The 24,752-nt window shown below is 42.2% G+C and overlaps 1 protein-coding gene across 1 annotated transcript in view; it reads right to left on the bottom strand.

The window, feature by feature from the left end:
* Positions 1 to 7,654: 7,654 nt before the first annotated feature.
* The window catches only part of ZDHHC20 (zinc finger DHHC-type palmitoyltransferase 20), a 309,510-nt gene continuing 292,412 nt past the window's right edge, over positions 7,655 to 24,752 (bottom strand). Inside the window, exon 13 of the mRNA XM_069202257.1 lies at positions 7,655 to 16,202. The gene's annotated coding sequence lies outside the window, so the exon portion shown is untranslated. The remainder of the gene's footprint in view (positions 16,203 to 24,752) is intronic.

Below are 24,752 nucleotides of genomic sequence, written 5' to 3'. Positions count from 1 at the left end.
TAAGGGTAAAGAAGCGCCTATTCCCCTTGCTTACTGGAAATAATCTGAAAGTAATCCAAAATGCTTGAAAGTCCATTTCACAGAAGGGATTAGCGGTGCTGCTCCCAGCTTTAGCAGTTGTCCTGCTTTTTTCAGAAGCACACGAGTCTGGATGAGGATGAGGCAAAGAGGCATGATTAGTGGAGAGAAGGCTGATCAATACCCGCCTGACCCATTAGTTCCCAAAGAATTTCCCTATCCACTAAGTCGAAAGCACAGGACAGCTCCATAAATGCCATATGGAGTACACCTCTCCTGGCATTGAATAAGCGTTAAATTGAGAGCCTGTTCTACCATCCCTAAACCAGGTCTAAAGCCATAATCGTACAGGGGATAAAAAAGGAGGTGGCTCATGCCCAGTCCTCCAAATTATCGAGGATTACTCGCCCAAGGATTTTTACAGTAGAATCTAACAACTAAATTGGGCGATAACATGAGGGGAGGTTAGAGCACCCTTTTTAGATAGAAGTGTCTATGATGGCCCCTTTCCAAGAGTCCAATATACTACCCTTAAAACATTTGTCAGAAGAGGGGCCCAGGAGTCAACGTTATTTTTAAATTGGTCCACTGGGACACCATCTGGGCCTGGGGCCTTGCCACCGGCTGCGCACTGAATGGCTGTGGCAACAGATGCGTGGTCAATCAAATCAACTAACCACTCCTCACTTCTTTAGGGGGTATATTGGCATCCCATCTTTGGTCACCCACCTCACTGTCTGGGTTAAAAATGTGAGTAAAATGTTCTATCCAATCCTGCTCGTCGATATGGCATTTGATGCCAAAAGTTGTTTATCGGGAAAAAAAAATGTTGATTTACAGTCTACTAAAAAGTGTATTGTCTTTTAGGTGGGCAGCTTTTACCAAGTCCTGCCGGGCCTTCCTGCTAATTTCCTGCCTTCTATTCCATAGGGCCTGCTTATAGGCTCGTCTTGCTTCCATTACCTCCTCTACATTACGTGGAATTTTGCTAGTAGCCTTTTTTAAGACTAAGTGTTGCTGTATATTCTGCACCAAACCATGCATTAGCAGAGAACTTTCTCTTTTGGATGATTTTGGATAACTGTTTTGCCACCATACTACCAATTTTAATAAAACTCTTTAACCTGGATTGGGGCCCTGTCTATTCAAAGACAGCATATTACATCATTAAGAGTTGCACTTATCAGATCGTTAAAAAAAACTTGACTGGTTCTATGTTCTGCCACTTCAGCCGTATCCCCCTATTTTCAGAATGGCAAAGAGGCACCTTAACTATATCCAGTGCCTCCCAATTTACATTGAAAGAAAAACGCTGGTGGATAGGGTTATGATCACAAAGTGGGGGGAGAAGGGGAAGGCACTTCGGGATGTACCATTTTACCCAAGAGATCAGATGAAAGAAGCACACAATCTATAGTGCTGACCTTACTCCTGCTAATAAAAGTTGGGGAGTTGTGTAAGATGCACAACCTAAATTGTCCGATAAGATCATTCGATTTAATGCTTCACCATAAGCGGAGCACATAATATGGTTGGCAGGGACTCCATATATATCAGTAAATCCACAAACTTGATCTGCAGGATAGGAACATTTCGTAATATTAAAATCACCAGTCCATATAACTGAGACATCCTTTTCTTCTTGCCTTTCAACAAAGACCGTGAGTGTCCACCCTAACTCCTCAACTATCTCTAAAGGGCTGTGCCGAAGAAAAAAAATATATATATAGTAAAACCACGTTATTCGTGTTAGCGAACTGCAAATATATAATTTGGTAACATGGGGATTCGCAACTACTTTACACTTGAGACCTGCAACGGCACAGGAGATAAATACTGACATGCCTTCCTTTCCTCTCCCCACAGGTGATGGTAATGCAGGTACACAGTAAGACTTGAACCCATTCAAAGAAATCATATTAGTAGCCCATGTTTCTTGGCAACAAAAAATGTCAAATATTTGAACAAAAAGCACCCAATCCTCGTTGATAAGTTTACTCCATGCCCCCACAGTGTTCCAAGAAAGGAATTGCAAACCCTGGGCAAGGTCGACATTAATATTCTCAAAAATGTCATTACATGATGGTTGAGGGGGGTGCGAAGGTGAGATCTTCATAACAATTTGGCTGATAGCTTTAGCTTGGGCACCTTATGACTTCAAACGTCAGTCACTGTCAGCTAGATCTGACAAGGGTTCGAAGCGATTTGAATGAACAGGAATAGTCCAGGACAACGGCCTCTGTTGCCTTCATAAAGGTCTGTAAAACTTACTATATGAGTCAGCAGCCTGAACCAATGAGGAGGAATAAAATAAGTCTAAAGGTCGTGCCTGAATTCTACTCAGGTTATTACTCATAAGACACGCTTGGGATAACAACACATGCATGTCATCCGGGTCCTTAAAATTCAGGACCACACAGTCCTCTTCCACAGTCTTCAACGTGGGACCCACCCAATTGACTCGACGTGCCATGATGATTCTATCAATTCAAGTTTGGTGGTATCCCAAACTTTTCTCACACCAGAATGCAGCTTTATAAAAGACTCTGGCAACTCTCATGCACAACTTCTGCTAACGGTGGAATATTCACAAGAATCAGTCTATATGGGGTACTAGCTGGGGGTAGGTACAGAGGATCTGGGGCCCCTTTTGATGGAACGTGTGCACGGAATGATGACTGGTTTGCCTGTTTTTTAACCCCGGAAGGAGAGTTACTTTGAAGCCCTTGGCCTAGACCTACAGTGTCAGTATCCCTGCCCCCCTGGTGTAGCGGTAGTTGATGCGGTACAGCTTAAGACTAAGAGGTCTTGGGGAAACAACATTTTGTTGAGACCCCCCCCCTTTCACTTCCTGAGGGTTGATTGCAGACTTGCCCTACAGACAGTGCTAGAGGGAGAGTTGTTTGTTGACTCTTTTTAGCAAAGCTTGCTAGCACCTCTAAGTGATCCTCAATTTTCCCTAACCAGATCATTATTGGTTTAAAAACTTCAAAAATTATGATACCATTACAGGAGTAAAATTGCTCTGTTAAGTTCACTACCCTCCCTTTGTTCGAATCAACACATGCTTTCCTCTAGGCTAGGATTCTGAATTTGAGGTACCGTTCTCGGATTTTGTGCCCACCTCCATTCTTTTTACACTTTGTCTTTTGTCCTTCTTCCATATCGGTGTCTAAGTTTGGGGTTTGAAAATAGGTAAGTGGGTCTGCAGGAGTGTTCATACACAGAGCCACCGGAGAAGGAAGGGCTTTAATTTGCAAAGCCCGCCGAGTGTCTTCCTCGTGGTTCAAAATCCTAATTACGTTGTTGTCAATTGGGGAGGGGTTTGGGGGAAGGCAGATAGACAATTCCTGCTCAGCCAATTCAATTTCTTTAGTTATAACTCCTACTGCACGCTGCAGGAACCCATCTAAAGTAGTACTTCCTGCTAACTGCCTGGGGTTAGGAGCTTTACGTTTACCCTTGCCTCCCTCTAATGACAATCTCTATTGATAAAAAAAAAAAAAAAATCAAAGTGACTCATTCCTATGGCAAATTAAGGGGATCCCCAATTGTTTTACAGTACCTGAGAACCATCAGCTTCTTAACAATACAGGACCAAGCGGGATGGCCCAGCCCTGCTTCAGATATGCTCAGATGGGCCTAGTCTTGGCCCGGGCGCATCCCGAGCAGCGGGAGCCCCTACTGCCAAAGAAGTGCCTTTTGGCACAAGGGTAGTAGGCGGGACCTCCTGGTGCTGGGCTTCCTGCTGGGTGTTGAAATCAGGCTCCCTGGACAAAATCTGTGGTCGTCCCACACAGCGGGAGCCCATGCTGCTATGCAAGTGCCTATGGGCGCGAGGGTAGTAGGTGGGACCTCCTGGTGATGCGCTGCCTGCCAGGGTTTGAAGTCAGACTACCCCCGGTCCACAGCTGTAGTATCCCACATAGTGGGATCCACTGCTGGCAAATAGGTGCCTACGGGCGCAAGGGTAGTAGGCAGGATCTCTTGGTGCTGCACTGCCTGCCAGGGTTTGAAGTCAGCCCCCCCCCACCCCCCCCCCCCCCCCACCCCCCATCCAAAGTTGGTCATTTGTGAAGCAGAGAATTCCTGTGCTTGAAATGGAAAATGCATAATTTCATATGAGCTTCAAAAATAAAGCCAAACATTTTAATATGCTCTCTAAACTGGCAGCCAAAAGTATTATCTTTGCGGCAGAAGGCACAGGCCTATTCTTGAGTAAGAAAAGTTTATAGATATTACCACTTTCACAGTAACCTGGCACAAATTCTGTTCCTCTCAACACACCATCACCATTCCCTTCTGCTATTTGGATGATAAAAGATACACTCTCATCATTAGCCAAGAAAACTCATCATTTCAAGTTTGAGGTTAGGCCACATCAAGCTACTTGTCTTAAGCAAATATTCTAATCTTTAGAATCTGATTTTTACAGGTCCGATTAACCACTCCCTGCAAGAGGTTACAGTCCCAAGAACCATGGTGCACAATATATATGTATATCACGCTCCTATATATATAAAAATCACGCTCCTCCTGAAACATTGACAATTGCCTTATGGCAGTAGGCAAATTATCAACCAATTTATAAACTTTCACTCTCAAGCAATAACCTAGAGAAGGTGGTGACAGGACCACTTGAAGAATACTTGAAATAGAACCACATCACTTCATGATCATCACTATGGTTTCAAGATTTTGATGGGGACTATGCATCACCGATATTTTATCTTGGGATAAAAGCAAGATCTTGCCCCAAATTTCTTCATTTATTAACAGCCTGTGATACTATGGACCACAATTTTCTCTTGCATAGACTGGACTGCCCAGACCAGCTGAAAATGTATCAGGCCATTTAGGTCCAAACCTAAACAACATAACAGGATTTGAGCCTTCAAATCATCCTCCTGTGTCCTTAGGAGTAGGTCTGTCCTGAATTTCATTCAATATTTACATGCACCAATACAACACAAGCCTCCAAATGCAGACACCCAAAACCAATTCCACATGGACAGCTTTGCCACATACTTGAACCACATATTCTTGATGAAACAGTATGCTACAGTGAGCAAAGACTGAGGTGATGCCATTTTGAAGAGATGCCTCGGACCAATTATCATTCATCTTGCTCTCAAACCTAGGTCCAGCTCCTTCCACAACTGCAACCGTAAACTCATGCTTGACTCTGAACATTTCCATCCAAGGAGTGAATGCAGTGACAAAGGATGAACTTTCAACACTCACTACTAAAGAGTGACGTCTTCGAACAGGCAGAGTTATGCAGACAAGAACTCTGGTGAAGGCACACTTTGATTACTGGAACAACATTTATAGCAGTCTCACAAATAGACCCCAATCTGTTGTTATGGATCCAAAATCTAGCTGCCAGAATTTGTCTGAAGCTACTGAAGGGGCCACGTTAAACTGGCCTTGAAAACACTTCACTAACTCCTAGTAGAGGCACGCCCTCTGCACAGTTCCCAGAGCCTCCTGGGGAAGAGCCCAGATTACCTACAAAAATCACTAGGGTTCTCACATATGCCTAAAATAATCTAGAGCACACCTGCTCTTTCAAAGAACCTTCTGATGGTTAAGCTTTGAGTGAAGGTTCTTGGGATGTATGGCACAGGATTGTTAAAATCACTCCCTCCATGCCTGAGATTAGAGCCAAATTACTTTCACTCCAGGAAGAATTTGAAAATAGAACTTTTTGAGATCACCTACAACTGAACTAATCAGACTGGGGCTCCCTGACTGGACTCAGTCTTCCCTTTACAGCGGTTAACTTTCTCTAAACTAATGTAGTTCATCAAATGCTTAATAAATTATAAAAACACATTTTGCAACAAAGTCCGGAACATCAGGCTGCAGGATAACATCGGAAAGCATTATAGTGTTAGGGCTGATGTCCCTCATTGTTATCCCATTTGGAATGAAGCTTTACCAGGCAGGCTTTCAATTAACACTTTTCATGACTGTATAAACAGTCTCATAAATATATGTCATCTGGTCTAGAAGGGAAGAAAAGTAAGGACAGCTGTGACTAGAGTATGCTTCCAAAAGGCCTCATCTACTTCCATGTTCCAACAAGCTGTGGCAAAGCAAATAGACCTCGCCCTGGAATTTTTGTTTAGTGTTTCGAACATATGCAACAAAAATAAAACTAAAAAAAGAAAGCAAGCCACTGCAAAAACATATCTGCCATAAAAGTTATAAATGAAAACAGAATAACAGTTGCAAATTAATAGAACAGTGCACCGTTTCCTAGCAGATAGGGGTACTTACAACAGATATAGAAACCATATTCAGTTTTAATGCACATTCAAGAAAATATGATTCTTATAGGTGCAAAAAATTTGCTATTGCCTTTGAATTACTCAAAGACGGAGACATAGCTTTACGCGCAAGGATAAAAATAGAAAGAAAAGAACACTGGCAAAGTAAAGAATAGTCCCAGCAGCCCTAGAACTGAAGTACACTGTTTTTAGGCTGATATGCACATACAACCATGAAAAAACATAATTCACAGTACAAAAGAATCAATGGCTGAAGTGGGCTAGCTCATTGTCAATGTATGCTGTGGTGGGTGGAAGCAAAATGTCAATGACCGCTGCAGGTGTCTCTAGGTCAGACTTAAAAACGAGTGCCTCTTTAAAATCTTAGTTTTGGAAACCAGCAACACATTATAGTGGACGGAATATTTTTGCAAAGGTAGCAGTTGCCTTGCTCAGCCAAGATGAGAATTTAAATTTGTTTCACAGTCTTTGTCAGAAGAGATTTAACTGTTATACATGTTCTAAAATGCAGGTAAATGGTGAACCTTCATCGTTCCACGTGAAAGCAGACTGAGAAAAACAGAATGAAGAAACAGACTCAATCATCTAGTGTCAAAATAGCTGCTATACATAAATATCTCCCAACAAACCTGACCTCCTTTTAAATTCCAAAATCGATCCAAATCTAGTTTAGGTGGATGTCAGCATTTCTGAAGGCACATCGCAAAGTATGTTGTTGAAAGCAAATGTTCTGGAGTCTACAATTTATCTGTCTTTTTCAGACCTGTCAGCTTTGAAAGTAGCAGGGCCTCTGAGGGGGGCAGGGCCGATGAGGGGGGCAACCTGGAGTATGGGGGAAGGGGGTCTCTCACCCGTTTACCACCTCAGAGGTGGTAAAGGGGCAGGGGTTGAAGAGGACGCAAGGCTTGGAGCTCCATCAAGAACAAGTTACAAAGATTTCCGAGGCTATAACCAATGTCCTGGGGAGTTTTTAAAACACCTGATGGACTTCAGCTTCGTAAAGCCTCACAACACAATGAACTGGATACCAACTCTGTAAGGGTTTCCAGGTCACTTTGTACAAACCATGTGATATCAGCTCTTTACCAGGACACCGTGTGAAGTAAGCAGATATAGTGTGGCATACGCTGGGCACTGTGCGAGTTGGCATGTTTGTTTTTCACTCCTAGAAAACCACATACAGAGCATTCCATTCTTTATACACAATTATACACTTTTCATGATTTATCTAACTTAACCCAAAAGCCACCAAATGTACACTTGTCAAAGATTTACAGATAACAGTCCAGAAGTAACTGAGGTAAAAGATTTTCGTTTCACAAAACCACATATAGAAAAAGTCAAAACATATTTGGTTCATATGTTTAATTTAGGTATAAAAGAGTGCATTAAAAATTACAATTTCAAAATATCAAACTGTAGATGCCAGCACATTTTCATTTTGCAATAATATTCCTATTTGTATTGCATACAAAAAATACATTGTGTATCACATACATACATTAGATTTTGACTATGGCATTATGCAATTAACTTTATATTTCAGCCTTTTAGAATTCCCGCGGACATTTTTCCACAAACGATAAAACACTTGCAAATTAACTCTGGTACCACGCTGGCAAATGGTGGGACTGGACAGACGTCTGGCAGGCAAAATGTAAAAAGAAATATAAAGATATCACAAGAGCATTTCATTTGCTTCCTGTTTCGTTTCAACTGAGATCAGTCACATCTCAGCGGCAAATATTTGTGTCATACAGTTTATTTAATTCAGCTACACATTTCAAGTAATGCATTATCCACATGGGTGCTTCTAGAAAAGAAAGAATCAATCAGTTGGAAATTTAAATACACACTTTCTTACATCATCAGAGATGAGAAAGTAAATTAGAACATTACATTCTATATATACTGTGTTTAAAATAACTCGGTTTAATTCCCTATACTATCCATTTTACAGTGCATGCCTAAAATATTACTCTGCCCCTTATGATTTCTTCTGCACATTCACTATATAATAGAGCATAGCATAGGTCTTAAAAGATGTAGAGCACTTAAACGTAAATTGCAGCGGCAGAAACTCTTTAAATTGCAAATGTTAAAGGTGCATTAACATTTGTGTCAGGCTACTTGAATGTCAAAATCCAATGCACTTATGATAGGGTTTATATTAGGAAACTTTCAACTTTACAGGTGGCAATATGCAATTATCTTTTATGTGGTCAGGTAAAAATACCACATGTTAGTGTCACATCAAGTTAACTTGTGACCTTTGGAGGGGCCTCCTCCGGGGGAGCAGTCGTTGCCTGTGCCAGGCCGATCCACTGCAGCTCCCTCCTCCCTGTCCTTTCCTTGTCCTCGTGTGAGTGGTTCCACCAGTGCTCCTGTTATGTATTGAGGGTTACTCTTTCAGACCAAGCTATGGGGTGGGGGTGTTAGAGGAAGTTATGATGGTTTCTGCGCCACTGTGTATGTGATCCATGTTTGAATGCACAGACCTGCTGGCTTAATATTCTCTATGCGGACCTTATTGATCCATGTCGCATGTCCCTGCATGAGTACTTGTGTACTGCCTATATTTTATTTGATATATTGTGGGTATTAAAAACATTTCAATACATGTTGTGGTAAAAAAAAAAAAAAAAAAGTTAACTTGAGACTGTTAACATTTTTTCTTCATGGTCAAGTTTATTCCAGAATGTAAAATGTTGTCCTCCATGTTGACAAGTTGCTTCCCGTACACATAGACAAGACTAGCCATATACGTTATATGCCCATTGTATCTTTCCAAGAACAAGTATGTTAGGCACACTCAAATTCAGGTTGATGCAAAGAAACCATTATAACCCTATCCTTTGCAAATGGTAATTTTAGAAAACATGTTTGTGCATGATGCCCCCTATAAATAGCTGACCATTCCTTTAAAAAGATAAATTCTGCTTGCTATTATTTGACTAACTTTATTTTCGATGGTATGTCTAACGGAAAGTTGATCCATGGTCCAAAACGTGTCTCATGGACAAGAAGATATACATGCCTGCAATGAATGTTCAAGCAGAATCAAACAGTGTAGTCACAGAATGGGTAATTTGATATTTCCAATAAACTACCAGAAGTGTGGCCCCAAAATGTATTTCTAGGGATGACTTGTTTGACATGTACAATTGAACTACAGAGGCTGCTGTGAGATACAAGTCAAAACCTTTAGATTTTGGGCTGAACTTCCAGTAGACCTCTAATTCAATGTCTGCTATGGCATGGAGATACCATTCCAAAGTGAAGGAGGGCCAGATGCTACCGAATCTAAAGGTGACAGAAGAAGGAAGAATATATGTTAAACAAGCCTCAGGAAAACACTAAATTCATCACAAAACGTATTCTACTTAGGACACTTACAATACGGTTTTAATGCAAATGTGTAAATGCACAAGGACAGCATGTATTTTCTCTCACTGAAAAATAATGCAATTTCATTTGGCACAGTTCTTTCTCTTTAGCAAAACAGTAGCCCCTCAAAACAGACTACTTTTAGTAGTCAAAGATAAGGAGGAATGGTCTGACAAAAAAAATCCAAGCCGCGTCAATTTGTAACCATTTTGACTTTATACACAAGAATGTATTGCTTTGCACAGACCTACCCAAAGCTACTTTTTTGCTCAGATTGGTTTATTTTACTCTTGGTGCCGTGCGAGGATCAAGAAAGTTGACTGATTATCTTCCAAAATGCAAAAGAGCAAAATGGTGCCCGCATTAAATATTGCATGCCTGGATTAATCTGTACTCACACGTGCGTGGATGTGTTGATATGTGCATACTTGCACATAAACACACACCCCGTACCTGACAGCATTAAGCAGAGAGAAACTGTAAGCAACCGCCCACACTCCATTTCATGAGCCTTTCTTATATCCCATCTGACACTGAAAACTTGTGCAGTTTTGCAAGGAGAATATACTGAATTGCAGATGACTAATTAACAACTACGTTTTCCACTAAGAGTTTAAGATTACAGACGAGTGAGCTGTCTATGATGTAACTAAGGACACTGACGAGGCACACATGCCCTTCTACAATTGAAGATTGTGTTAAGTTTTTGATACTGCTGCTACTGCACCATCTGATATAGGTTGGTCTCATCATGCTACTGATGGGACCAGAAGCAAGAGCTGCCTCATTTAATGAGGTGACCCGCTACTACTGTAGTGTGAACCTCATGAAGAAGAATCACAGGGTTCTAGAATTAGGAAGATGAAAAGGATGGAGGGCAAGCTAGTGGCAACTGAAAGGTTATCATGCAAAAAATGTAATTAAGTACCCAGCTGCAATGAGAAGCCAATGTCGTTAGGGGATGGTCACTTTAAGCACTGGAGAGAACCACATGAAAGTTAAGAATATTCTGAGAAGAAAAGTTGGAGGTCAGACACAGTATCAGGCTAAAGCAGAATTGTATTTCTAGTAAATGGCTCTAAATCATGAAACCTAATAGCTTAAATACCTATAATACTTATACAAGTGCTAATTAGTACCACAATATGGAACCTACTAAAAAGTGGAGAGCTGGTAAAGGAATGTTTTGAAAAATCCCTGTGAATAGAAAAACTATTTTGTTACAAAACAATCCTGGGAGAAGTGCTAAAAATACTGTAAAGAGAGCAAAGTGGATAAGACATCTTTCTGACACTAGACACACGTTTATCTATTTGCTTTTGCGTTAGTGTCTTTAAAACCACTACCTAGCCGAAGGAATGATCATGAGACGTTGCTCAAAAGACTTTCAGATGCAAAAAGTCAAGGCCACTGATGAGTGAAACAAATCAGCATTGTATTCAGCATAAAAAGAATATAGCATTGTTCTCTGTAAAAGTTCTAGAGGAACTTTAAGGGCTTAGAATTGTTTCTTGAGATTCAGCATATAGGTAGAAATGTTGTTCCTATGTGAGTCAATTTGCCTTTGCTTTTTTTGCGCCTCTGGAGTGGTTTTCCTCTCCTTTCTTATTCTAACATGCTAAAGAAGTGAAGCAGCTCTTACCTTATGTAGTACAATATAACTATAAACAATAATAATGCCAGATGTGCTGATATACTCTAGCACCTGCCTGCTACAAATGAACATTAAAAGCACCATTGTGCCATCACATCAATATTTAAAGATGTGACTTCTGAATATTCAATCTGGTTCACCTTTGTGCCTACAGTGTTCACTATAGTGAGTAATTTGAGACAAATGCATTTTACATGTTGTGATAAAGAATTAGTGAACAACAGAGTAAAGCTATCATGTTGGTTCAAATCTTAGTTTTACATTGAAGTTGATGGCCATCTATGCATAGGGAGTAACATTACACTGGTATTTTAAATGTCACAAGTGGATTTGATTACATTGTAGTGTGTAGAATGGCAATTTAGCACTATTTCAAGAAAAAAAGAAACATGTTAAAACAAAGCAAGATAAGATTTAAATTTAAATGTGACTGTTCTTCAGTCACTCCTGGAATACTAGTGACAATATCTACTGTCACAGTCACTGCCACAAGGCAGTCCTTTGAGGTATATATCTGGATATTTTTTCCTGTTTGTATTTATTTTTAAAACTTAATTTGAGGTAAGCATTCAAAGTCTACATGTGAAAGAAAAACGTCTTGCCCTCACTAGTAACCTAAATGAACAAAAAGGTTTCACACAATGCTTCACGGAGGTGATTCAGTGATTTGCAGTATTACAAAGCTTTAATATCTATAACTCTACAATGTTAGGTAATCCAGCTAGTCTGGAGTAGTTTTATGCAACCTAGTATCATACATGTACTTTACCCAATATTCAGCTGAACTGGTCTCTATAAAATGCCACAGGAAGTCCTGAAGTAAATGGAAGTTTATTGACCTGCTTGATCAATGTAATGCTTCGCAAGAAAGCCATTAAGGATAAAAAAAAACTCAAATTACTGGACACCAAGAGCTCAAAGGTAGGTATTGCAAACAGTGTTGGGGCATAATTTATATTCCGTCATGGATGTTGATGTGACTGAAAATAATGTCAACAAGTCCATGGAACAACCGGTGCCTTCCCCAGATATCAAGCTGAATGAACACTGCAACTGCGTACTGAATTAAAGGTATAACTATGGCAATGCAACTCATTAAATTTTAGGGCAGAGGAAATATATCTTAATTACATTTATACGGCTATATATTTTAATTTCTTTATTCCTTCCAAGTACAAAGCCTGGAAGCTGATTCTTCTATGAATAGGTGTTAAAATTAAGCTAGGGGAGGCATATAGACTTATAAATTATTCTGAGAAAGACATATCCTTTTTTTCGACCCAGATGAAGGCTTATATTGTTGACGCTGAAACGCCAAGCCCAGGAATGGGACATGAGTTTCCTGGACAATCCGATATTAAGCAAAGATGTACTCAAATAGGATACTCAGGACAACAAACGTGACTGCTATTTTCTTTCTCATGATAACAAAGCTTGCAATTTGCAAAACTATAACCCAGCTTATGCTTAAATATATTTGTATACTTGTAAAGTGCAATTTTTTCTCATTATGCTACATGATTGTCCATGCCCAAACAAAAATGCTAAAAAGTCAAATGGGAGCGCCTACCATACTCTTAAGAAAACAAATATACACCTATAATTAAAGTTCCTGCATAGTTCACTTCACAAGAATTCTAAATTACTTGATTGGTGGAAATTCTCGCCAGTCACTACCTTCTAAATGCCAAAATGCCAGCTCCCTTGAATTACCATACAGTAAACCAGCCAAAATATTAAATTGCTTGATTTTCCGCCCTGATGTTTACGAAAGGATTTTGGAGGTAAGGATGTGTCCTGATGTCTGTTTAATAGTATGAGGGTGACAGTTTTACATTCCTTGTACATGGGTTTGGATGAAAAGCAGTTGCCTTGAACTCACACTGGGAGCAATAGAGATTCTGGATTCAGAGTCAAAAGCTTCTCCTAAAATAGACAATAGAAAAGCCGATTACATACTTGACCGAAACCCAACAAGTGAAAGGCAAAAGGCATTGTCAGAGTTGTGGTGGAGGTAGGTTAAGAAGGGTCGGTAATGTGATACAGCTACCCAGAGTAAAGCGTTAAGCTAAAACAAGATTTATTATCCTCTTTTTCAATGGGGCGACTAATTACGCAACTAGAGTTTTCATGCAGGAGATGTATTTCTGCACAGACACTGGGAAGTCTGCTAAAAAAAAAGATTCATGACAACATTGCTCTTGAATGCTGAAACACAAACAACTGGTAGAAGAACACTGTAGAGGGAAGCACACACTTCAAGATGTAGCTGAGCAGCAGGAAGTTGGGGTTTTAATATGAAATTGCAGGAAAAGTAGATGTCCTTGCAACGTCTGAATTTATGTAGCAGTACACCAAAACTAGAGGGACTGGATTACAGAAGATGAAAGTACAATCATTACACCAGGGGAATTGTTATGGCATAGAAGCAACAATTTCATGCCCAAGGTTAGAGCTAAAGACAACTTTGTCCTGAGTGGAAGATCAGAAAGTTTGAAATTACCACAAAAACATCCAAGTGCTTAGGATTACAAATGATGTGAAAAAGCAATACAAGATGTAAACAATTTTGAGAGTCCATTCAAACAGTGCCAGCAAGATGCTCAACTGGCAAACGGCTTGCCTCTATGACACTATGTCGTAAACAAATGAACTGGTTTTCTTGAGTTTCAGTTCTAAGCAGTGGCAACTTTGCAAGCCAGTCAGACAGTTTATCTGGTTCAACCAATAATTAAACAACTAGGGTTACCACTTTATTGGGCCTACATAGACAAACCTATCAGAATTAAGAGGAGAACTCTTAATAATTGCAAGCTTAGTAGTGGTTGTTTAAGTGAGAAGTAGTTTTACTGCCCTCTACACTGAAGTTATAAGATTAATTTTAAAACACAGAGGGCAATTATTCATCCATTCTAGTCTACAATTTTAGAATTTGTTCCCTTAAACACGCCCTCATGAAAAAGAGGGACTGTAATATCTTTTGACGATCAATGACTCTTCACCCAAGTTTATTCAATCTGTAAATCCCATTCTTTTCTCACTGAAGCAAGTCTATGTGAACTGTCTGCATTGAAAGAGTAAACATAAACAAAATGAAGATGTAAACAAATAAAGATTGTTCTGAAAAACAGAAAAATGTTGACAATTATTGGAAATAGGGAGCTTTAATTGCTCTCCAGCTGTAGTTTTTCATAACTGATTTTTCCTAACATGGCTCTACAATCATAAAATATAGCACACATGTATTAGAAGGTACTTGAATGTATAAACAAAAAAAAAAAGGACAGCATAATTACAAAGAAGACTATCGCCTTAAAGAGCAGCAGAAATATAGAATATTAAATGCTAATTTTCATATTGTAACTTGAGATCGGTCGGGTACGGAATTGAAATATCAAACGCAGAGTAGTGAATACCAACTGCACTATAATAATTTGCATGGCAAATGAAGGAACATTATTTATGTCCTAGCGGACTTATTTGTACCAAACACCTTAACCTGTCTCTGCTAGTCTGTTAAACCGTTGCTAGTTAAAAGGACAGAATTCATACTGAAGAGATTTATGTGCATATGTCTAGAATACTTTTCAGAAGCCATTTTGCAGCCACTTGCATTTTATGTACTACAGAGACCCGTTTTCTTATTAACATTAAGTTCAAGGACCCTTAGAACTGCATTACAGCTATGAGACAAAGAAGACATCGCACAGAAAAGTATATGGCACTGCTGTGGTTTCCAAAGTAAAAGTTATATCTTATTAGGAGAGAAGATATAAAGTGTAATATCAAATGGTATGTTCACTTTTGAACATACTGCTAACATATATTTTGTTGTATGGCACGGTATTTCCTTCATGACCAATTATAAAAAACAAAAGATTTATGTTTGGGGAACAGAGTGTCTATTTCCAAATCACAAATTATTTAAACATTTAACATGCGTTTATTACAGTACCTGCTACTATTGATCTCTAAGATTCTTGACCATGGTATGTTACAAATAAACCCTATGTTTGCCTTACTTAAAGGTGTGATGTGCTGTTTACATTCCACATCAACTAAATGGAGTGCCTCCAATTTGTGTTTTTATGTTAGTATAAAAAGTTACGTATAGTACAAAGTTGGTAAAAAAACAATAAACTAACAGAATTCCAAAATACCTAACATAGGCAGGCACAGCTTCTATTTTTGCATTATGCACACCCCATATTGATATATATATATTTTTTTCGAACTGCAATTCCTTTACTCAGGATCTGGAGGAATATCACATTTGAATCCTTCATAAAAATTTCTAGGCATCCCAAAGTTGGTATGAAAAGTCAATATCAATTATTTAGTCAGAAACAGTTAGTGGCCTATTTCAATATGTAACAGTTTTTAACATTTCAATTAGAATAAATGCCACTCAACTAAATTGGTTCCTGAGACTGCAATGCTTCGTTTAGGGTTGCCAATCATTCCATCTGAATATGAATAAGTGGCTCAGGTAATTATTCAAATCAGTTCAATAAATTAGATTATTGCTAGGGCTAACCCCAAAGTGAACAAAACATACTAAATTAGGTTCAAATACTTGATTTAGCCTACTTTTATCAATAAAGGGAAATGTTTTTCTATATAGGGTTAATTTATAGCAGTATTTACATAATGGTGTAAAAATGCAGAACAAGGGTCTTAAGGCATTAGTTAGCTTGATCTCCCTGCAAGCATCTGCTACTGCAAATGAAGAAAATGCTTTCACCGCCCAACATCCACAGAGACAGATTTGTAGCATTTCATCCGGTTGAACAGTTTCTGCTGAACAAGTTCAAGAAATATTCAAGTCCAAACCGTGTGGTAGAACCCTGAATGAAAAAAGCAAATATAAGTCATTCTAATAATAAACTAGAATTGGAGTAGTTATTTAAATTAGAAAGCAAGGTGAACTGAACATTGTCAAAAGTATCACTGATAGAGCCTCACTTTACATAATATATCTGCAACGCAAGAACTTCCAGTTTGTACTGTTTTATACATACAATACCACAATAGCAATAATTTTAAATGCAGGTGTTTCCATGCACAAAACCGAAGACCCACTGAATAGTAAGCATTAAGCCTAAAATAGAGAATTCTAAAAAACTTACGTATTAGATCATAGAGGCATAAGAAATACTATCTGTAATGTTCTTGGTGTATACCTGTTTTCACTAACTCTACATGTGAGGAATATTCATGTACCAGAATGTACACATATACACAAACACATAATGGTAACAAATTTGTGAGATTTCACAAAAATAATTTTTCCTTTTTTTGTTTACTATGACTTTCCTATAGGGAGTCTTTTTGTTCCCACGACTTATAGAAATTCAGGTCACTTTCCAATATTTCCTCCATCACTTGTGCCTCTTGTGCCTTGTTTATTTAGGTGTACATTTTTTACTTATATGTTTAGAAAGGAAATTGCAAATATCTGTGAATACTCACAAAGTTACAATGGTGTGGTGATTGCGTCATTTGCAAAGCCCGTTTTGCTGATATTAGCCTGGGAACACCTGCAATATGTCACTTTCGACTATACGCAAATTTGCATATTAAGGAAACGTTTCTCATTTGTAAGTAACACACACCATTCACTTGGAAAAATACACTAACCCTGCCTTTATCAATCACAACCTGACGTTTTGTACTGAATGTTCAACTTTATGTACATCCAAGTCCCGATTTATGCAGAAATAATTTTGCGACTGTGGCCCAACTGTTTGGCATCTTCTTCCATATATGCAAATAGTTTTGACCTTACCCATAAATATCTGAAGCATACATTTCTCAGTTTTATGTGCTGAGAACTAACCAACAACATGGTTTTACAGCAGCAAGTAAACATGCACAGTTGTACGTTATGTATTTTAAATTTGGAATAACACTGCACAAATAGTCCCATTATTGACAGCAGTGCCTGCCAGGTTGCAACCTCTATGACTTAAGATCCCACTGAGGAAACACTAAGCTTTACAACTTGTTTCCTTAACAACAGAGGTTGGGGAGTTGAAGTTACGTATCTGCCATGATTTCCTGTTTATTGCGGTACCTTTCTAAAGGTAAAGAGGTAAGACACAATGGATGCAGCTTTATGACAGTGAGTCAACACAGTACATTAAAGAAAGTTAGGCTTTGAAAAAAACAACACAAAAAGAAGAAGTCTAAGCGGACTTTGCCACGCCCGACGACTGATGAGGTGTCTCGGGAACATCGACGGTTCTAGACACAGTTCAGCGGAACGGATGCCAGTGGCGACTTTGAGTCTACCCCCCCCTTGCCTGGAGTTGGAGTGACTCCCGCTCATCTTAGACTTTTAAGACGCCATGTGCCGCGTATGTTAGCGGGCTGCCTCCCTGGCGCACCTTTGGGCCCCTCAGGGCCGGCAGGGGCCCCATCGGATACCAAGCTGGCAGATTTGGTGCCGATCCAATACCGGATCGGGATGACGCAGAGTGCACACAGTCAGCCCTCTCTCTGGCATTGTTCCAGATGTCGACACTCCCCGCTCCGCCGGCGCACACTGCTGGTGCAAGCCCCATCCTCATTCCTGATGATCTGAAGCCAGAACGGCGTTGTACGATGCCAATTCCGACGGCGCCGACTGGGGCCAGATCATTGCTTGAGGCTTATTATGATCAGCCAGGCACAGGTGAGGAATGGGAGGGGGTCTCAGGACCTTTTAGAATATCGTTTGGAGCATATGGACTGGTATTAGGAACTAGGGGAGGCCAGTGGACTGGATACTTCTCCAGATACTGGTATGCTCTGACCTAATACTGTGGCTATGGAGGAGGGAGTGTCATATGCTATGGCGGTGCATAGGGCAGCTGAAGTCTTGGAGCTGGATTTGCCTATGGTGCCACTCAGGACTAACCTCCTGACTGAGGTGCGTCAGCCACGGATTTCCACATCGGAGCCAATGTTATCCTTTAACGAAGCCCTCACTGATGTCCTGCTGGGGACATGGTTCAAACCCAGCACAGGGGATCCTGTAAATAAGGGCAATCGTCCACCGCCATCGACCAGCTCCTAATGATCCCAGTTTCTTCACCCAACACCCTGCCCTGAAGAGCTTGGTGGTCCAGGCCTCCACTTCGCATGGTGCCTTCCCTTCAGCCCCCTCCCTCAACCTCTCCACCCCCCGGATAGGGAATCCAAGAGGCTGGATCAGCTTGGAAAGAAAATGTTTTCTTCCTCCAGCCTGGCATTGAGGTCTGTAAACACCTCCTGCCTACTGGGCTGTTTTTCCCATAATTTATGGGATTCGCTGGCCCAGGTGCTGCCCCATGTCCCGGAGGGCGTGTGGGACTCTCTTTCACAAGCTATTAAAGATGGGAGAGATGCAGCAAGGTTTACAATCCGGTGTGGTTTGGACAGGACTGACTCACTGGGTAGGGCGATTTCATCAATGGTGGCCTTTCTTCGCCACGCCTGGCTCCATACGTCTGGCTTTTTGGGAGATGTCCAGGCAAACCTTATGGACATGCTCTAAGATGGCTTGCTCCTTTTTTGAGAAAAGGCAGACTCAGCGGATTCTCGGGCTACGGCCAGATCCTTGGGCCTCTCGGCACCTGCTCACCAGCAGTCTGCCTTTTGCCCCTTTCGAGGCTTCGGAAGGGGTGTGGTACCAAAAGCACCCACAAATCAGCCACCGTCCTCCGTCAACTGAACATCCAGTGCGAGGATGAGGTTGTGAACCTTCAGACCCAGAGGGTCAAGCCAGACGTCGGGCACCACCCATCCTCCTCCTCCACAGCACCCAAGTACTCCTAGTATGATTCTGCAAGACCACTCCCGTCCAGTTGGAGAGAGGATTCAATTGAATTTCCCTCACTGGCGGTCACTAACATCAGACAAATAGGTGTTGCAGATCATACAGAAGGGCTATTCTCTGCCCTTCCAGTCTTTCCCTGCCTGTATGCCGCCACTAAAAGAGCGGCTGATGGAGGATCACTTAATCTTGCTCCGTGAGGAAGTTACAGCTCTCTTGGCCAAGGGAGACATAGAATGGGTCCCGGTGTCAGAAGTAGGCCGTGGTTGTTAATACCTCTACTTTCTGATTCCCAAAAAGAACAAGTGTCATCGCCCTGTTTTGGATTTGCGGGATGTCAAGCTCTTCCTCAAAAAGGAGAAATTCAGAATGCTCACTCTTGCTCTGGTCTTGCCCGTCTCAGATCAAGGAGACTGGATGGTAGTGCTGGATTTGCAGGATGTGTATTTTCACATTCCCATCCTGCCAGCCCACAAGCGTTACTTGCGGTACAAAGTGGGACACAAACACTTTCAGTTTACAGTGCTCCCCTTTGGTCTCACCAGTGCTCACAAAGGTGATGGCGGTGGTAGCAGCTCATCTGCACAGGTTAGGGATTTCAGTCTTCCCCTACCTCAACGACTGGCTGTTGAAGGCTCCTATGCCCCAGGTTCTTGTCACCCACCTTCAGACTACAGCGAACCTCCTGCATTCGCTGGGGTTCACTATAAACGTGCCAAAGTCACACCTGAATCCCTCTCAGAAGCTCCCTTTCTTCAGAGCTTTTCTGGACACAGTGCAGTTTCAGGCTTATCCTCCCGAGCAGCGAGTCCAGGATATTCAGGTTATGATGCTGATGTTTCAGCCTCTATCCTGGATTTCGGTAAGACAGACTCTGAGGCTGCTGGGACTCATGGCCTCCTGCATCCTGTTAGTCAAGCATGCCAGATGACATATGAGGGCTCTGAAGTTCCAGTTGCCGCAGCATCAGGGAAATCTTACAGACACGGTTCAGATCTCAGAGGGAACTGCAAAAGTCCTGCAGTGGTGGTTAGTTAATTGCGACTGGGTCAGAGTTCCAAGTGGAATTCAGGCCTCCTATACGCATTTCTGACCAGAGTTCTCAAGAAGATCAAGAACGACCGAGCCCAAGTAATCTTAGTGGCTCCAGACTGGGCATGAGGAGTCTTGTAGCCCGAGCTTCTGAAAATGTGCATCGATCCTCTAATCAGGTTGCCCCTTCAGGACAAGCTTCTGTCTCCCCCCGAACCTGTCAACTCTGCGTCTGCATTTGTGGAGACTGAGCAATCAACAGTTGATAGTTTTTTACCTTCCTCCCGAAGTCTGTAATGTTATTTTGGCAGCCAGGCGTCCCTCCACTAAAACGGTATACGCCTGCCGTTGGAAGCGCTTTGTATATTATTGTACAGAAAGATCTATTGATCTTCTATCTGCTTCTCTTTCTGACATCCTTCTCTTTATACTATTCCTTGCTCAGCAGGGTTCTGCCTTGGGTACTCTCAAGGGCTATCTTTCGGCCTTATTGGCATTCCTTCGGATGGCTGATCAGCCTTCACTTTTCAAATCTCCCACTATACACAGATTCCTCAAAGGCCTTGTACATATGTTTCCCCCTACACCCTTTGTTATGCTCCAATGGGATTTAAATCTGGTCCTCACATTTCTCATGTGTGTTCCTTTGGAGCCCTTACACAACTGTCCCCTCTGGCTGCTCACCATCCAGACAGCCTTCTTAGTGTCACTAACATCTGCCAGGAGGGTGAGTGAGATGCAGGCTCTTTCATTTAAACCGCTGTATCTTGCCATGTTTCCAGACAAGGTGGTCCTCAGAACACGTGCCCCTTTCTTCCCAAGGTGGTGACCCCATTTCATCTGGGTCAGAATATCACCCTGCCCAACTTCTTTTCTCCAACGCATCCCTCTAAGGAAGAGGAGCAACTCCACTTTCTGGACCCCGAAAGAGCGTTTTCGTTCTACCTTGACCACACAAAAGAGTTTCCAGGTGGATGGCCAACTCTGTGTGGGGTACGTGGGAGCAAAGAAGGGTCGGGCAGTGCAGAAGCGATCCATTTCGCACTGGGTCGTTCTCTGCATTACGACCTGCTGCTCACTGGCTAAGAAGCAGCCTCCTGAGGGCTCATTCTGCTAGAGGTAAGGGTGCTAACACTGCGCTAGCATGAGGTGTTCCAGTCCTGGATATTTGTCACGCAGCAACATGGGCGTCCTCGCACATGTTTGCAAAACACTACTGCCTGGACAGTCAGGTCCGGAGAGTCAGACACTCTACCTGTTTGGTCCTACAGGACTTTCCAGTGTGAGAAGATTTATCCGCAGCCCACCGCCTGGAGGTTATGGCTTGGGTATCTATTCTAAGGTAAGGAATCAGCAGCTGGAAGTCTCTACCAGCAGAACAAGCTACTTACCTCCTGTAACGCATTATCTGGTAGAGACTCTATCTAGCTGCAGATTCCTTACACTCCCCCACGCCTCCCTGCTCTGCAGATATGTCTAATACGGTTAGGGTTTATCCCTTTCAGGGCCCTAGTTTTTGCACAGATGGTTCTATTCATGACTCTGCGATTCTGGCATGAAAGTTAGTGGGGAAAAGAAATAATGTACGAGCGCCATGGTGGTGCCTTTATAGGCGACCGTGACGTCACAGACGGCTCCAACGATGCCAAACGATGGCGCGCGTAGGCTACTGCATAACAAAATATTCAGGATTACAACCGGACGCCAGGAAATTCGAAGGTAAGGAATCTGCAGCTAGATAGAGTCTGTACCAGATAATGTGTTACCAAACGTAAGTAACTTGTTTGTTAAGCTTTGTAGGCCAATCATTAAGTAATCAGTATGAGATGCAATTCTATTTACCGGAGCCCTTTAGAACTGAAGGTGGCTTTTTTGCTCCCTGTTATATACCTATTTGGATATCAGAGATCTTGGTATCTGGCTTGTCATTTAGCAGGTGAAAATGCATGTTTCCTGTTAGTGACCTGATCACAAGAAAAGCAAAACTCCTGCATCTGCAGCAGTATTAATATCCTGGGTATTGGCACTTCTGGTATGTGGAAGTACTGGCCCATTATAAATTATGCACTCATACATCCATAGCCTGGTGTTCAGACATAGATTCTTGCAAGCTTTTCCTCATTATTGGGTACTTGTTTACCCACACATTTTATTTTCTGATTGAAAAGGGACCAGGAGTTGATCTCTTGCTGCACCAAGTTTAATCCCTCATACTCCTGTTACAGAATAGGGAAGAATTTTCACTCAAAATGAAGGACTCAGTTTTTATACAGAAGGAATCTTCTGATTTTTTCTTGCATGATGAAGAGGTACAAAACATTTAAAACCCTTTAAAAAAGTAAAAAGCTTTGTTTTAATAATCTATAAAAATCACAATTAATGATTTTATGTTATTTTATTATGACCATGGCGGTGTTCCCAACGGAACACAGCCAAAACCCCCCCCAGTACAGTGCAGACGGACAGCAGTAGGCATCTCCAGGCCAACGGGGAGCATGTCACCGCTGACCATATTACGAGGTTGCACACAGCTAGGATTTTCGCTTCGGTTGCACCACCATAAAAAGCCTGGCGGAAATGAACTACATAAAAGGGGACACACACATTCAGGAACACAGGCATGTCCGCAGCCGCCATGGAACCAGAACTGGAAGTTCAGTGGCAATACAACTCCCGAACCAGTGATGCTAGCAAAGACAATAACCATATGTACACCCACCTAGCACACACTGGAGGGAAGGACATTAGTACACACCCACACACAACCCCGACATGGCTAGCCACGCCCCACACAAGCATACACCTGTACCAATATACACACACAAACCACACACACCAAATCACACATATACCACACATGCATGTGGAAGGAAAGCCAGGACAAGTTTGGTACCCTCGACACCAACGGGTGAGTTGTGCAGATATAATGAATAGATAATGAATAGAAAGTGAAAAACTATGTCCAATATAGGCCTACTGGCCAGTCCAAATTAACATGGTGCCCCAGGCACACAGGGCAATGTCCATGGCCCCCAACTTGACTCCTGACTGCAAAGTGTCCTGCACAGGGCAGGGGTATCAATATTGCATGCAGGCACTGTAGGAAAGTACCATCTTGCCTGGCATGTTACCCCCATTTTTCACTGTATATATGTTGTTTTAGTTGTATGTGTCACTGGGACCCTGGTAACCCAGGGCCCCAGTGCTCATAAGTGTGCCTGAATGTGTTACCTGTGTAGTGACTAACTGTCTCACTGAGGCTCTGCTAACCAGAACCTCAGTGGTTATGCTCTCTCATTTCTTTCCAAATTGTCACCGACAGGCTAGTGACCATTTTTACCAATTTACATTGGCTTACTGGAACACCCTTATAATTCCCTAGTATATGGTACTGAGGTACCCAGGGTATTGGGGTTCCAGGAGATCCCTATGGGCTGCAGCATTTCTTTTGCCACCCATAGGGAGCTCTGACAATTCTTACACAGGCCTGCCACTGCAGCCTGAGTGAAATAACGTCCACGTTATTTCACAGCCATTTTACACTGCACTTAAGTAACTTATAAGTCACCTATATGTCTAACCTTTACCTGGTAAAGGTTAGGTGCAAAGTTACTTAGTGTGAGGGCACCCTGGCACTAGCCAAGGTGCCCCCACATTGTTCAGAGCCAATTCCCTGAACTTTGTGAGTGCGGGGACACCATTACACGTGTGCAGTACATATAGGTCACTACCTATATGTAGCTTCACAATGGTAACTCCAAATATGGCCATGTAACATGTCTATGATCATGGAATTGCCCCCTCTATGCCATCCTGGCATAGTTGGCACAATCCCATGATCCCAGTGGTCTGTAGCACAGACCCTGGGACTGCCAAACTGCCCTTCCTGGGGTTTCACTGCAGCTGCTGCTGCTGCCAACCCCTCAGACAGGCAGCTGCCCTCCTGGGGTCCAGCCAGGCCTGGCCCAGGATGGCAGAACAAAGAACTTCCTCTGAGAGAGGGTATGACACCCTCTCCCTTTGGAAAATGGTGTGAAGGCAGGGGAGGAGTAGCCTCCCCCAGCCTCTGGAAATGCTTTGTTGGGCACAGAGGTGCCCAATTCTGCATAAGCCAGTCTACACCGGTTCAGGGGACCCCTTAGCCCTGCTCTGGCGCGAAACTGGACAAAGGAAAGGGGAGTTACCACTCCCCTGACCTGCACCTCCCCTGGGAGGTGTCCAGAGCTCCTCCAGTGTGCTCCAGACCTCTGCCATCTTGGAAACAGAGGTGCTGCTGGCACACTGGACTGCTCTGAGTGGCCAGTGCCACCAGGTGACGTCAGAGACTCCTTGTGATAGGCTCCTTCAGGTGTTGCTAGCCTATCCTCTCTCCTAGGTAGCCAAACCCTCTTTTCTGGCTATTTAGGGTCTCTGTCTCTGGGGAAACTTCAGATAACGAATGCATGAGCTCAGCCGAGTTCCTCTGCATCTCTCTCTTCACATTCTGATAAGGAATCGACTGCTGACCGCGCTGGAAGCCTGCAAACCTGCAACATAGTAGCAAAGACGACTACTGCAACTCTGTAAC

This window comes from Pleurodeles waltl, chromosome 8 (genome assembly GCF_031143425.1).
Source record: "Pleurodeles waltl isolate 20211129_DDA chromosome 8, aPleWal1.hap1.20221129, whole genome shotgun sequence".
Taxonomy (NCBI): Eukaryota; Metazoa; Chordata; class Amphibia; order Caudata; family Salamandridae; genus Pleurodeles; species Pleurodeles waltl.
The sequence above is the reverse complement of the archived record's forward strand: the minus strand, read 5'-3'. Positions and strand labels throughout refer to the sequence as shown.